Here is a 12,794-nt window from a genome sequence, read left to right on the forward strand (position 1 = left end):
AGATTTTATTCCTGTATAATTGTACATGTTCTCCAGTTTTTCTGTTTTCCTGTATTTCATAGTTGATATAGTTAAGAATAAAAATGTAACAAAATGATCAGACATTTTCAGTGCGTACTGGTGCTTATGACGAGATTGTGAATGATTCTGGTGGATTTTGGAGAATACGTGCTACACTACAAAGCTAAGTTTCTGTGAGTTATGCCTGTGTGTGTGTGTGTTTTCAAAGCATTCCAAATGTCCAACTTCCTTCTATAATATATACATACGTTTACATACCGTATATCATCCATTTACAAAACCTAGCTTCAGTAGATGACCCTCCCAACTTTTAGGTGATTTTCAAAATTGCCATACATCCAAAAATTTTTACAACCAAAAATTGACCGCAGGAACAGTTGATCAAATCTTGCCCATGTAAGTTTTTGTACATTCTGACAAAAGTGGGAAGTTGAGAGTTCTGCGGAGTTGACACATTGGCATTAGAAGTGCCGCATGCTGCTGGAAAACATCAGGTTGCTTGATTATAAGCCCCCCTTATAATAACATCAATTTCATGTTGCTGATCCCGTCTGATAATTAGCAAATACGGTATGTACATACATACATACACACACACACACATGCATGCATACATACATACATAAACACAAACACACACACATAAACACAAACACATACGAAATATTGTGCGTGTCAATCCCATGCATTTACGTCACTAGTGCTCAGTAAACTGAACATGACAATAAAATCCCTTCGTCCATAAAGCAAAAACAAAAAACAATATTGGGTATGCGAAAATATTTTTATTTCTGTATTTTGTAGGTAAGATAGCAACTGAAGAACATCAACACCGCTCAAAATCAAAAGCACAACATTTTCTGGCCATAGAGGGCAATGTTTCAATCCAAATACAATCAGCGAAGTCTTTGAAAAGCAAACCACATCAAACGATTTAAAATAATGTCACGATTTAAAATAACGTCACAATTGTTGCACAGTAGATAATGGCTGCAGAGAAAAAGATACCGTATTGTGATAAAATCCTTGTTTACATCCACTCATGGAACACATTATCTTTGCATTGGAAGACAATTCTTCAGAAACAAAATGTGTAAATGGGTAAAAATTTATTTCCAATCTTTGGTCTGACAGCCTCATTTCCATTGCAAGACTGCACCCTAAAATACAGTACACTTTAGAGTTTGAGGTGCTGAAGAAGTGTATATTGTGTGGAAATAGTCCGGGGTTTGATGGTGGATGTCAATGTGAAATCATGCAATAAATGTTGCCAGAAAACAAGATAATATTGACTCTCCAAACATACTTTATTCATGGGACACACATTGTAAAATGTTTGACTTTTGATGAAAAATTACTCTGGTAAAATTTTAAACGATAAAATCTGGAATGATATAAATAGCGTTGGTGAGCCGTTTACATAAAGTGTGTGAAATTTCTAGTGAAAAATATCACTGTAGCATTTGCATTTGCATGTGATAACTGTATGTCACAATCATGATTATTACACATCCATTTCTTATGATGTAAAAGATGCGAGACAAATATACATATAACATAGGTGGAATATATACATCACTACAAAAAATCTCCACCCAGTTTTAAAAAAAGGTTGATATTATAATCACTGCACATCTATATTTTCAGTTAAAACAGAGAATAGGACTTTGTTACGTAAGTGGTTTTGTGACATTTTAATTGCACACATAATGCTCAAGAACTAGAGTCAGATGAAGGTCGTAGAGTTAAATGATTGCTTTGGTATATTAAGAATAGAAGATCTAATCTCTCACATTAGAAGTTATTCTTTTTCTGCTTCAACTTATAAACAAATCTTTCTTTACTGAAAATTTCTTTTATGACATTGCAACAAATGATTTAAAAATTTTAGTCTGTTTAATTCAACAACTGTGAACTGTTTCGTCTCTGTGATAAATGATAACAGAACCAGCTGACAACACAATCTTCTGTGTAACAACCTATGCGAGGAAAACATCAGATTTAACATACACCAGACTGCGTTATAAAATTGTAAAGAACTCATAAGGGAAAACTGATATTACATGACAGGGTAATATATTCCATATTAGAGATGGTAACATAGACTTTATAATATGAAAATAGACCATAAAATACAATTTTCATAAAAATTCCTACCAACAAATAATTAGAGTCTTTTCTAAATATTATTTAAAAATGTTCTTCTATCCATTTTGCAATTTGTCATTTCAGCTTGAGCTCACAATGTTTACATTGTTTCATCAAGTGAAGGAACTGAGAAACTCTTTATTCCGACACCATCATTCAGTAAAGGGGTTGTAAGTTCATGCTGAGGGACACAATTTTCAAATGGGGGACATCATGGTGCTGTAAAGTAAACCTTTACCCAGTACTTGCTCAACTAATGGTATCATCCACAAAATTAACCACAAGGCATCTTATAAGTTAATAAGTCAGCTGGAGAGGGACACTGATTTTTGTCAAATTTTAAAATTACCAGCACTTCAGAATTTGGAGATTGATTAAAACGCTCAAGTAGTCAACAGGTCATTGCTGAAAAAAAGCCATGCACGACACAAGGCAAAGTTAAAGATCCACTTGTATGCAAATGAACTTATTGCACGTCTCTTCATTGCTGTTATAGAAAGGTTGCAAATATATGTAAAACATAACATTTCACCTCATTCCAAATGAATATATAAACATAATTTACATACAAAAGAGCCATCTCATTTACATATCAATAAACACATATCATTTACATATGAATAGACATGTATCTTTGCCTTAAATCGTGCATTAGATGGAAATTGTTAGCAGCCATGATGTCCACATCTTGTTGCATTGCTGATTTGATGGTCGTCTACAGAACTACACATGAGCTGGCTTGCTTGTCAGTCAGCTCTTGGATATAATCACCTCTGTAGTCCTGGATTGCAATGACAACCTCAGGGAAACAAACCAAACAATGAAAACAACAATGACGTAAAAAGGTACGAGAGCTGCTGTAACCTAACAAAGATATGCTTTGGCACAAAACCATGCTAATGGCATCGGAACAATATTTGTCTCTTTTGTAATTCTGATAGCAAGGGACACATGTGCCTCTACACTAATATGATGCGCCCCCGATGCATACAAACTACCAGTGATACAGGCTGTTTGGGGTCATGCGTAAAGATATCGGGTTGACCCAAATAAATTTCCACCATTCCGAACACTCGGCAAAGTTTCCAGAAATCCATGTTTGGGTGAGGGCAAACTAAGGGGTCATAACTAGCCCCCCTAACTGCTGGCAGGTGGACAGACATGAGTGGAATTTTCTAACTTATAGGGTTACTGGGATTGTACTAGATATGCTATACCAAGTCTCTGTTGATGAAGCATGTGTAAGAGAAACGTTAAAAACTTTGCATTATTTGAGAGACTGAATCCCTCGACATCAAACAGTCCCTTTAAAAAATAAGCAGTTACTTTTGATGATTTTTTCCACATCTTTTATTTGTAATGTCTCCTACAGTTTATTTTTGCATACCAGAAAAACTTATTAAAACACTGTGTATCCCCCTTGTCAACACAGATCTATATGGTGTACAATGCACTGTAATTGTTTACATTTGAATTCCAGTCCGGACCAGAATTCATTGGTCAACAATGACAATGCAGGCTGAGTTGACAAACTGAACACTGTGCATCAACATGCTTTAGGGAGTAGAATACGAAAGCATAGTTGACATTACTAATAAGAACAGAGAAAAAATCATCAAAAGTTACTGTGACTGGCCCTCAAACGCAACTGAAAGATTACCTGTTTTTCAACTGGAAAGCCACCACTCTTTAGTTTGGAATACAGTAGCTTGTCATCGACAGTAATCTCAAAAGATCCTGGCAGAAGAGCAAAAGTTTTATTTCAAAACATTGAAAGAAGAAAATAAAAATTTTTGAGCGGTCATTTTGCACTTAAAATATCAATTAATTTTCAAATATCAGTAAATTTAAGATAATACAGCTGGTTTAAGTTGAATGTATTTAAAGAAAGTGGCAAAATGGAGCTGTTTCTAAAGTGCATTTCTTCATGCAAATATATTATTACATGTAAGAAGTCTTTACTAATTGGCAGTGATATTAGACAGACTACAGATTGCAAATTTGAATGTAAATGTATTATCAAAAGAAACAAAAAGTAGCATTCCAAATTATGCAAATATATATTTATCTATGCAAACACATTAGAAATTATTCAATCATGCGAAATGGTATCATAGACCCTCCAGAAAAACAATGCAACTCACCCCGTCGACCCCTTGTACCAGTAATCTCCGCATCTGGCGCTGCTTTACGAATTTTGTTAGCAAGCGCATGATAGCGGCTGATGTAACCTCATCCACTACTGCAATTGAAAAAGAAACGAAAAAAAACACGATTTTTTAAATATTTATTCAGTAGTCAGCGGTTCCCGAGGGGACTACAATCAATGGAAGTCCAACTGTCCTGTGGTAGGGTGTGTTGTCAGCTGCATTAACCCCTTCATGATCATGGTTTGACCCAGACCAACTGGTATCGAGGGTGATTGTAGATCTACTCACAGGAAATCTGGGGGTGACCAGGTGGATGAGCACTGAACAACGTTCTCTTTGAATCAAGAAAATTTTACATATACATATTTGTGTTGGGCTGACTCAACAATGTCAGACAGAACGGACCCCAAAAGGTGTTTTTATATCAACTTACATGTAATATTCAAAAGTTCTCTTGGATCAAGCGATTCGCGTTCAATACTTGATCGACCAAGCTTGTGGATAACTATGGCGTTTATGGCGTTTACGGTTTAGAGTGTCAAAGGCCAACAGGCGCTCGTTACATGAACAATGTGACGCAACCAGAAATACGTTGCAATCTTGCGTCGCAGGGGCCTTGAGTAATGAGATGCGATGTGCCTGTGTTTTCATGTCACCTTCTGTGCTTTGGTAACCCATGGAACTGAAAGACTTTTTAGCTCCATTGGTAACCACCGCATTGGTGGTTATGGGTGGGTTGAAAGAGATAATCAGCGTACTCAATAAATTTATTACGTACAGATCATGCACTCTTTATCAAACGGTGGCATGGAACCAACTCCGCCACGCTCTGCTCTGTCGACGACGAAACCGAAGATCGTTGCATTTTTGTGGTTTAGATTTTTGCGCATCCAGAATTGGTAAAACTGGTCCCATGGTCCACAGGCGTACGGAACGTTTCGTAGATCGTCGTCGGATGGGAAGTGACTGACACTGTGAGGCCGAAGGTACTGTATACCCTTATGAAAATTTTTAGCCTGCTGCACAGTGTTCCTGCACAGGTGCGGCACTAGTGCAACAGACAATTACTGTAACTCAACTGTAAGGCGACTTTTTCGCATGCAAATTAGCTGCTGCCGCACAGGCGCAAGAAATGATAAAAACAGTAACTGTGCGGCAGCTTTGTGCAGGAACTGTGCAGCAATATACAGCAGGTTGCGGCAGCTCTGCTGCAAGGCGATTTTTTCTCATGCAAATTAGTTGCTGCCGCACAGGTGCAAGAAGCAATGAAAACAGTAACTGTGCGGTAGCTTTGTGCAGGAACTGTGCAACAATACAACAAGTTGCAGCAGCTTTGCTGTAAGGTGATTCTTTTGCATTATACACATTAGCTACACTGAGCAAATATATAATGCAAGAGATGCTGAAAACAGTAACTGCAGTAACTTTGTGTTGGAAATGTGGAAGCCTGTGTTTGCACAATAGCCCTTTGAACTACAGAGTACATGAAAGACTGTGCAGGAACTTCACAGAAAATTGTGGTATCTTGCAGGACAGCTACCAGGAGTAGGTAAAATTTGCGGCAAATTATTTTGCATGTTACTGCAGATTTGCCGCAAACCACAAAATGCAAAATTTCCTTCATAAGTTGGCATAATTCCACAGCAATCAGCTCTGGGATAAACTTTTACCATTTCAGCAACAGTAAGAAAACGAAATACATTATTAAATAGACGATAGATACTGAAAACCAAAGAAGCAACACAATTAAGTGACAGCATTAAGTGACAGCAAAATTTCTTGTATTGTACCATAAGTTTCAACGTTTTTATCTTTTCCAAGGATATAATACGTTCAGCTCAGATATGTACACAGAAGTTGTAAAATCGCTTGTGTAAACATGGCCAATGTTAGTGACACCGTTGAAAACCTGACAGACTGTGGAAAGCACAAGATGTGTTTTATTATCCAACTAAGCTCTGAAATCCAGTATCACAAGAAAAAATGGTCAGCGCAAATAAAGTTATTGTTAAATAAAAAGACAGAGAGAAAAAAGATTAAATTCAAATTGTGGTACGATTTATTTTAAATGCCATGTTCATTTCATGCCACAAGTATCTTCAAGAGAATTTCTTTTGACTCGAGAAGTTTCATGTAACATTTACATTACTGTCATAGGCTGCGATTTGGCTTTCTGTTCTCTGAATTTCTTGTCCCTTCCTCACTATGCATTCTGAAAAATACAAATCGTTCAGGGAAGAGTATAAGTCTTTACCGTTTGACCACACATAAAACATCGCAATTTGATGATAGACATCAATAATCATTTGAAAAGAGACAAACAAGTTGAAAACTTGAAGCAAAAAAATGCATATACATTTATGATTATTAAATTAATAATGATCAAATGTCAAACAGCGGACAGCTCGCCGTATGTTGTTTACATACCAACGGCGGCGACAATCTGCAAAAATCTCAGCACTTACTGTAACTGTTGTGAAACGAAAGTGAATTCAGTATGAATCAGTACTCAACGAAAATTCATCTGTAGGTAAACATAGCAATGCAACGATTACAGAACATTATAGCGATGAACAGACGGACGGTACATTGACTTACCGGTACATTTGAGAATTGCTCGCAGAGGCTGGATGATTCGATCCCGGTTCCGGTTGCAGGTCTCTCCGAACCGTGTGTACATACTTAGAAAACATAGTGAGCATTTTTACTGCTGTTCACGTTCACAAATTTTGAAACCCGTCTATCCCTGGTGCTGTATACACGTTTTTCCAACACTGTGATATCATTTGCCTGGCGATTCCATAGAAAGATCACGAAATTGTCCACTAGATAACTCCCTAACAACAAGTACACAGCCGATGGTACCAAAATCTAACTTCGCGCCGATCAAGCCTCATGACGTTAACGGAAGTGCGATCTGTAAATCATTGCGCGATTTATAATGTAGTCCCGTTTTTAAACGTTGGAATTGACTCTACATTATTCACCAATCCGTTATGTTTTATACTTGATAGAGCACCCAATTTACAAGTATAATGAAACTGGTTATTTTCATCATAGAAAGACTCAAAAATTTCTTTCAACACGAAGATTCAATATCAATGCGCGAACTGAACTTGATGAACCGTGACCTCAAGTGTAAACATGTCGGCTGCAGCTCAGCGCTGGACGTTAGCGAAGCAGCGTATTGGATTTTCGTACAGCGGTCAGGATGGAGTGTGAAACACCCCAAAATTGTGCTCGGCAATTATCTAACGCTGAAAACATGGACAAAAGCATTGAATATCAATCCAGTCATAACAGAAAGCGAGATTTTGTTAGCGATGACAGGACACAGACTTAGCTTCCAGTGCTGGGCACTGTACGTACGTACCGTATACTGTATACACTGCTATAGCGTGAAGTCTGAACACGTCACGGCCCTGGTTGGAGCCAAGGTACTAGTAGCGGGTCCTGCGACATTGAAGTTTATTTGTTTGTTTCTACAATGAAAAGTTCTCATCTGTCGATATTTTTAAGGTACAGATTTGCAGTAACAAAGTCTACGACGCGTCCTTACACAAGTTACAGACCATCATAGATTTCGTTCGAAACTGTTTCAGTGCATTTTGGTATCACTCGCAGAAAATACAGAGTTTAACTTGCAAGTCAGACAAGTCCCTGTTTTAAAAATTTGTTTTCCTAAAAATTCAGTTGTCGATTGAACCTTGATTTACCAAACCAGATCGTCGAAGGGGGTACTCATGTAATGATGTTACATGTCACTGCTGTATAATACAGATGTACTCTTTATATCCATCATCCTGCAATGTTGTTGAGTTTAGGCCTGTGTCGCTTTCACCAGCTGAACTGTGCTTTAAAAGCTGTCCATTATCTAACAGTTTTTATAATTTAAAAGTTGGATTGTCTGTTATAAAAATAAATGAATGCAAAATATAAATGAAAGGTCAGTTTTTTTTCTTGAATATGACTGGTCACGAAGTGCAATGGTACACTGTACTCCCGGTAATAAAATACTCGGCAATGTGCCCATCATGTGTTGCTCCATATTTGCAGCAATAACCAATAACAATCTGTACACATAATTGTCATTTCTGGCACACAAGCTGCACACTTTGATGGCCTGCTGCACACAAGCTGCACACTTCAAGGTCTGTTGTACACAAGCTGTACACATTTTACATTTGCCGCACACAAGGTGTACAGTATGGAGATTATTGCACAGAAGCTGCACAGTTTTGTCTCCTGCTGCACAGTTTCTGCTCAGATTAACACTGTGCAGAAACTCTGCAGCTAGCTGCATTTTCCTGCACAGCCTCTCTTGCACAGCTTTCCTGTGCAGCACTAGTGCAGCAACTCTACGGCAGAGCTGCCGCTAGTCTACAGCAGAGCTGCCGCACAGTTTCATTTTCATAAGGGTAAGCATGGAGGTAGGAAGAGTTAAATAATAACACATGAGAGCGAGGGCAAGATCACGATTTATTGCCTGCCCAAGGGATTGGGTCATGATCGAAATATTGATGATGCCCGAGCCGTAGGCAATCATGACCACCAGCCCGAGGTTATTATTTTTATTACACCGAACAAACTTCTTTGAGTACAGTTCGCCTTTCTGCATGAGTCGAGTCCAGACCTCAGCGTAAAATGTTGTCAGTGCCAAGTCTAGGGTTGCCGCTGAAGGTTTGCCGATCTCTTCGGTGGCGTATCCAAATTTCTTGCTTGCATAGTCGCTGAACACAGAAATTGCATTCCTTGTTGCTATTTTCGTTCGTTTGCTGTTTACTTGCATCAAAATATCGTCCAATTGTGCCGGTGACAGCTCTGCATGACGTTTTGCAGCCATAGTTGCCTACTGCAAGTAGGCCTACAAGCGAACGACAATTTGTTACGCGCAGAAAGGTTGCGCACTAAATAAACTGACGTCATCCATGTAATATCAAATGCAGAGGGCATCATCAAGTTCGCAGAGGGCATCATCACTTTCGCAGAGGGCATCATCACGTTCTTTTACATGTCACGTGAGTCTTGTTTAACCACTGGCAGTGCACGCTGAATGAGTGAGGTGTAATAAATAAGGAATATTACAGCCTTCGGCCTCACATTGTCAGTCACTTCCCATCCGACGACGATCTACGAAACATTCCGTACGCCTGTGCCATGGTCGTAGGACCAAACTTCGGACACCAAAGGCGCTTGGCTCGTCGCTTCGCGAAGCCCTTTTGATATTATTGCGTCACATTGTTCACACTTCCACGCCACCTGTGGGCAGAGCCCAGGTCGACGGCCATCGTGTCACCGAAATGGGGCCATGTGTGTCGCCGGTGTTGGAGTGTAATTTGAAGGAAGTGTAGTAAAATTGTAAGAGCATGCACAACCCACGTATCGGAAATACCGAAGAGAATAGCGGCACATTACCTAGGCACCTGGGAGGTTAGCTGCAGTACAGTAGCTCGAGGTTTTGCCTGGGTATTTGGGTCGGACGGCAAAACCACTTTGCCGTCCGACCCAAATACCCAGGCAAAACCTCGAGCTACTGTACTGCAGCTACTGGAGGTATGCCGTTGACAATGACAGACTACAAACCATGCAAGTTAGTGAGACTGCAAAAAAGGTTAACACATGCCACCACGCTCACTCGAACACTATTCGTACTCACCAGAATTCAATGTGTATCTTGGCCATTTCGCTAGCTAGAAAACTTCAAAAGACGCCCAACAAATGTCAAAAGCGAGGCAGACGCGAGATCGTGTTTATCTGAGACACTGGGTACAACTATGATGACAGTCGCAGTATTTACGATCAATACGGGACGGACTATTCCATTCGGGGTGGGGGTGTCCTCAATATAGTATCTTTACATTGCAACACAACCCGTATTTATCTCGCATGCGCGCTCAGAAGACAGGTAATTACAAATGTAGATAAAACGCTTTGTTCATCCTATTTACTATTTTGTCCAAATAGTATCTATTATAAAAGAGACTTATTATTTCTGAACTGATAGTATTTGTCCTGTATTAATCCAAACTGTTTCTTCGGTAACTTGCCTGTAGTAATTATATCTTTAAAGGATGGTTTCGTGTTTAAAAAATGCACAGACTCATGTTTTGTCAGACATAAGTTTATTACTATTTGGAGGTAGTACATGTTCGAACACTGGCGCATATTTGAAGTACAGTATTATAAAGTTTAGAGCAGGCATATTGTGACTATAGAGGGCAGCCTAACATGTAAGTTGCATTGTTGTAGGGTATGCTGTGTCGTGTACTTTGCTCCTATCCATGTTTCCTGCAAAACCACTTCAAATCGGCGAATATCAAGGATTATTGAATTTGCAACATTCAACTTTACGAAAGATAAAGAAAATACAGTTTTCGAATCTTCATGGTTATTGGTTATTTTTGTACATTTGTAAGCACAGTTAATTCTCGTCGAGTACAAATACAATGTCATCACAAAAATTCACAACACAATTCTTTCCAGAATCACAACACAAAGGCTGTTGTGGCACTCAAGACAAAAATGAAATTACTGCCAGGACTTGCTAAAATCACAAGATTTTTCACATATTTTTTTGAAAGTAATAAGCAGCAATAAAAATCAATAATTGAATGCACAGTATAACTGTAGTTATACCTGAAACAGCAGAAAAATGCAAATAAATTTATTCTTACACTAGGCTAGGAAAGAATAATCCGATTGTAACTTGGATTTGCCACTCTTATATAAGACAATTGGGAATTTTTTTGGAAATTGCAACCTCACCTTTGAGGAAGATATAGAGACAATACAGTAGAACGTCGATATTCAGGCTCTCAAACTTTTACAACACATATTTGGTCTGACACATGATTCCTTTCTCTATTACCAAATTTTGACAGCTGATTTTTAATTCCTTTTTTTAAAAGGAATGGTTGAATCTCCCTTTATAGAAATTTCAAGCAAAAGTTTATGTCTTTCATTTTTGAGGCACATGCTACCATAATACCAGCCTGACTTCAGGACAAGAGCGTGAGATTCAAAATATGCTAACAAGAAGAAGAATACAAGCTACATGTTGACAATGAATCTGTAAACAACAGAGACAATAATACATACAATTTTGAAAAGATAAACTTCGATCTGTTTTTCAAAATTTTATTGCAAATCACATTTTCTACTGTCCTAAGAAGGATATTATTATCATGATACTTGCTGGAATATGCAAAAATAAAGACACAAAAAAAAAATCGGAAAATGTTACATCACTGGATAAATTCTTTGTCATGTACACTATGACATGACTGAAATGATTCAATGATTTTATGGACACCGAGTTTTGAAAACAGTGGTACTGTTACAAAACTCTAGAAACTTGTAATAACTTTAGTGACATTTTATTTTTTCTGGGTTTTTATAAAATGATTTCCAGATTGCAAATCTTGCTTTTTTCAACCTGAGCTCTCAAGATTTTACAAATTTCATCAAGTGCATAAAGTGAGACATTCTCTTTGTTCATACACTGTCATTGGGTAAAAGCTGCTGAGAGCTCATGTCGAGGGGCAGAATTTACAAAATGGTAGACATCATGGTGCTCTGTGAAATTGACTAGCCCTGGAATGATTGGGGAAATATAAGCTTATGCAAATTAGATGGAAATGGTTAATTTTGAAAGAGAGCAGCAGTAAAAGGATTGATCGCTTATTGAATATTTGTAACTTATTTTGAACATCAAACACTGTCCAAAATATTTTGCATTGTAGTTGAATGTTTCCCTGATTTATCACTATGGAACTGCAAATTTGCCTCGCATGGTCTTAGGATGAAAAGTTGGACATACAGGGATTTGTGAAATCTTTGTGTCATTTGAACTCTTTAACCTACACGGTTGGTCCAAACCAGTTGTTATCAATGTTGAATAGGGAATGGGTGGTGGTGAACTGGTTAAGAATATCTGAAAATTTCTTGATTGGGGAGATATACATACATATATATGTATATATATATATATATATATATATATATATATATATATATATATATATATATATATATATATATATATATATATATATATATATATATATATATATATATATATATGTATGTATGTATATATATCATCTGCAGTGTATGACTTTTGTCGAGAAGATACCCTCAAATTCTAATAAATATACAATGACTTAAATTCCAGCAATTTCAGCATTTCAATTAAATACTACTGCAATCAATACCGTTTTACAGTGATCATCCTATTGAACCTCCTAAGTGTTATTCTTTGAACCAATCCTAATTGATTGCCTTTGGAACAAACCAATATCTTGGCCGATATAGGGGGAAAAAGCATCCATGATGTCCTCTCATGATATCAAAATGGTCTGAGTTCCTACAAGATGATGCAAGAATATTGACTGTCTTTCAATTCCTCAATGTCACCACCCTGGTACTCCTTCACAGCGTGACAACCTGTGGATCAAAAATTCAAATTATTATTAT

At 37.7% G+C, this 12,794-nt stretch overlaps 2 long non-coding RNA genes across 2 annotated transcripts; both read right to left on the reverse strand.

The window, feature by feature from the left end:
* Positions 1-786: 786 nt before the first annotated feature.
* On the reverse strand, positions 787-10,135 carry LOC139124171 (uncharacterized). Its single transcript, XR_011549877.1, has 4 exons — positions 9,976-10,135; positions 4,314-4,411; positions 3,830-3,906; positions 787-2,968 (listed from the first exon to the last, which is right to left on the reverse strand). It is a non-coding gene; the product is annotated as an uncharacterized lncRNA (long non-coding RNA).
* LOC139124170 (uncharacterized) lies at positions 6,356-7,376 on the reverse strand. Its single transcript, XR_011549876.1, has 2 exons — positions 6,918-7,376; positions 6,356-6,531 (listed from the first exon to the last, which is right to left on the reverse strand). It is a non-coding gene; the product is annotated as an uncharacterized lncRNA (long non-coding RNA).
* Positions 10,136-12,794: the final 2,659 nt, after the last annotated feature.

Source organism: Ptychodera flava (genome assembly GCF_041260155.1).
Source record: "Ptychodera flava strain L36383 chromosome 23 unlocalized genomic scaffold, AS_Pfla_20210202 Scaffold_23__1_contigs__length_28996876_pilon, whole genome shotgun sequence".
NCBI classification, from domain to species: domain Eukaryota; kingdom Metazoa; phylum Hemichordata; class Enteropneusta; family Ptychoderidae; genus Ptychodera; species Ptychodera flava.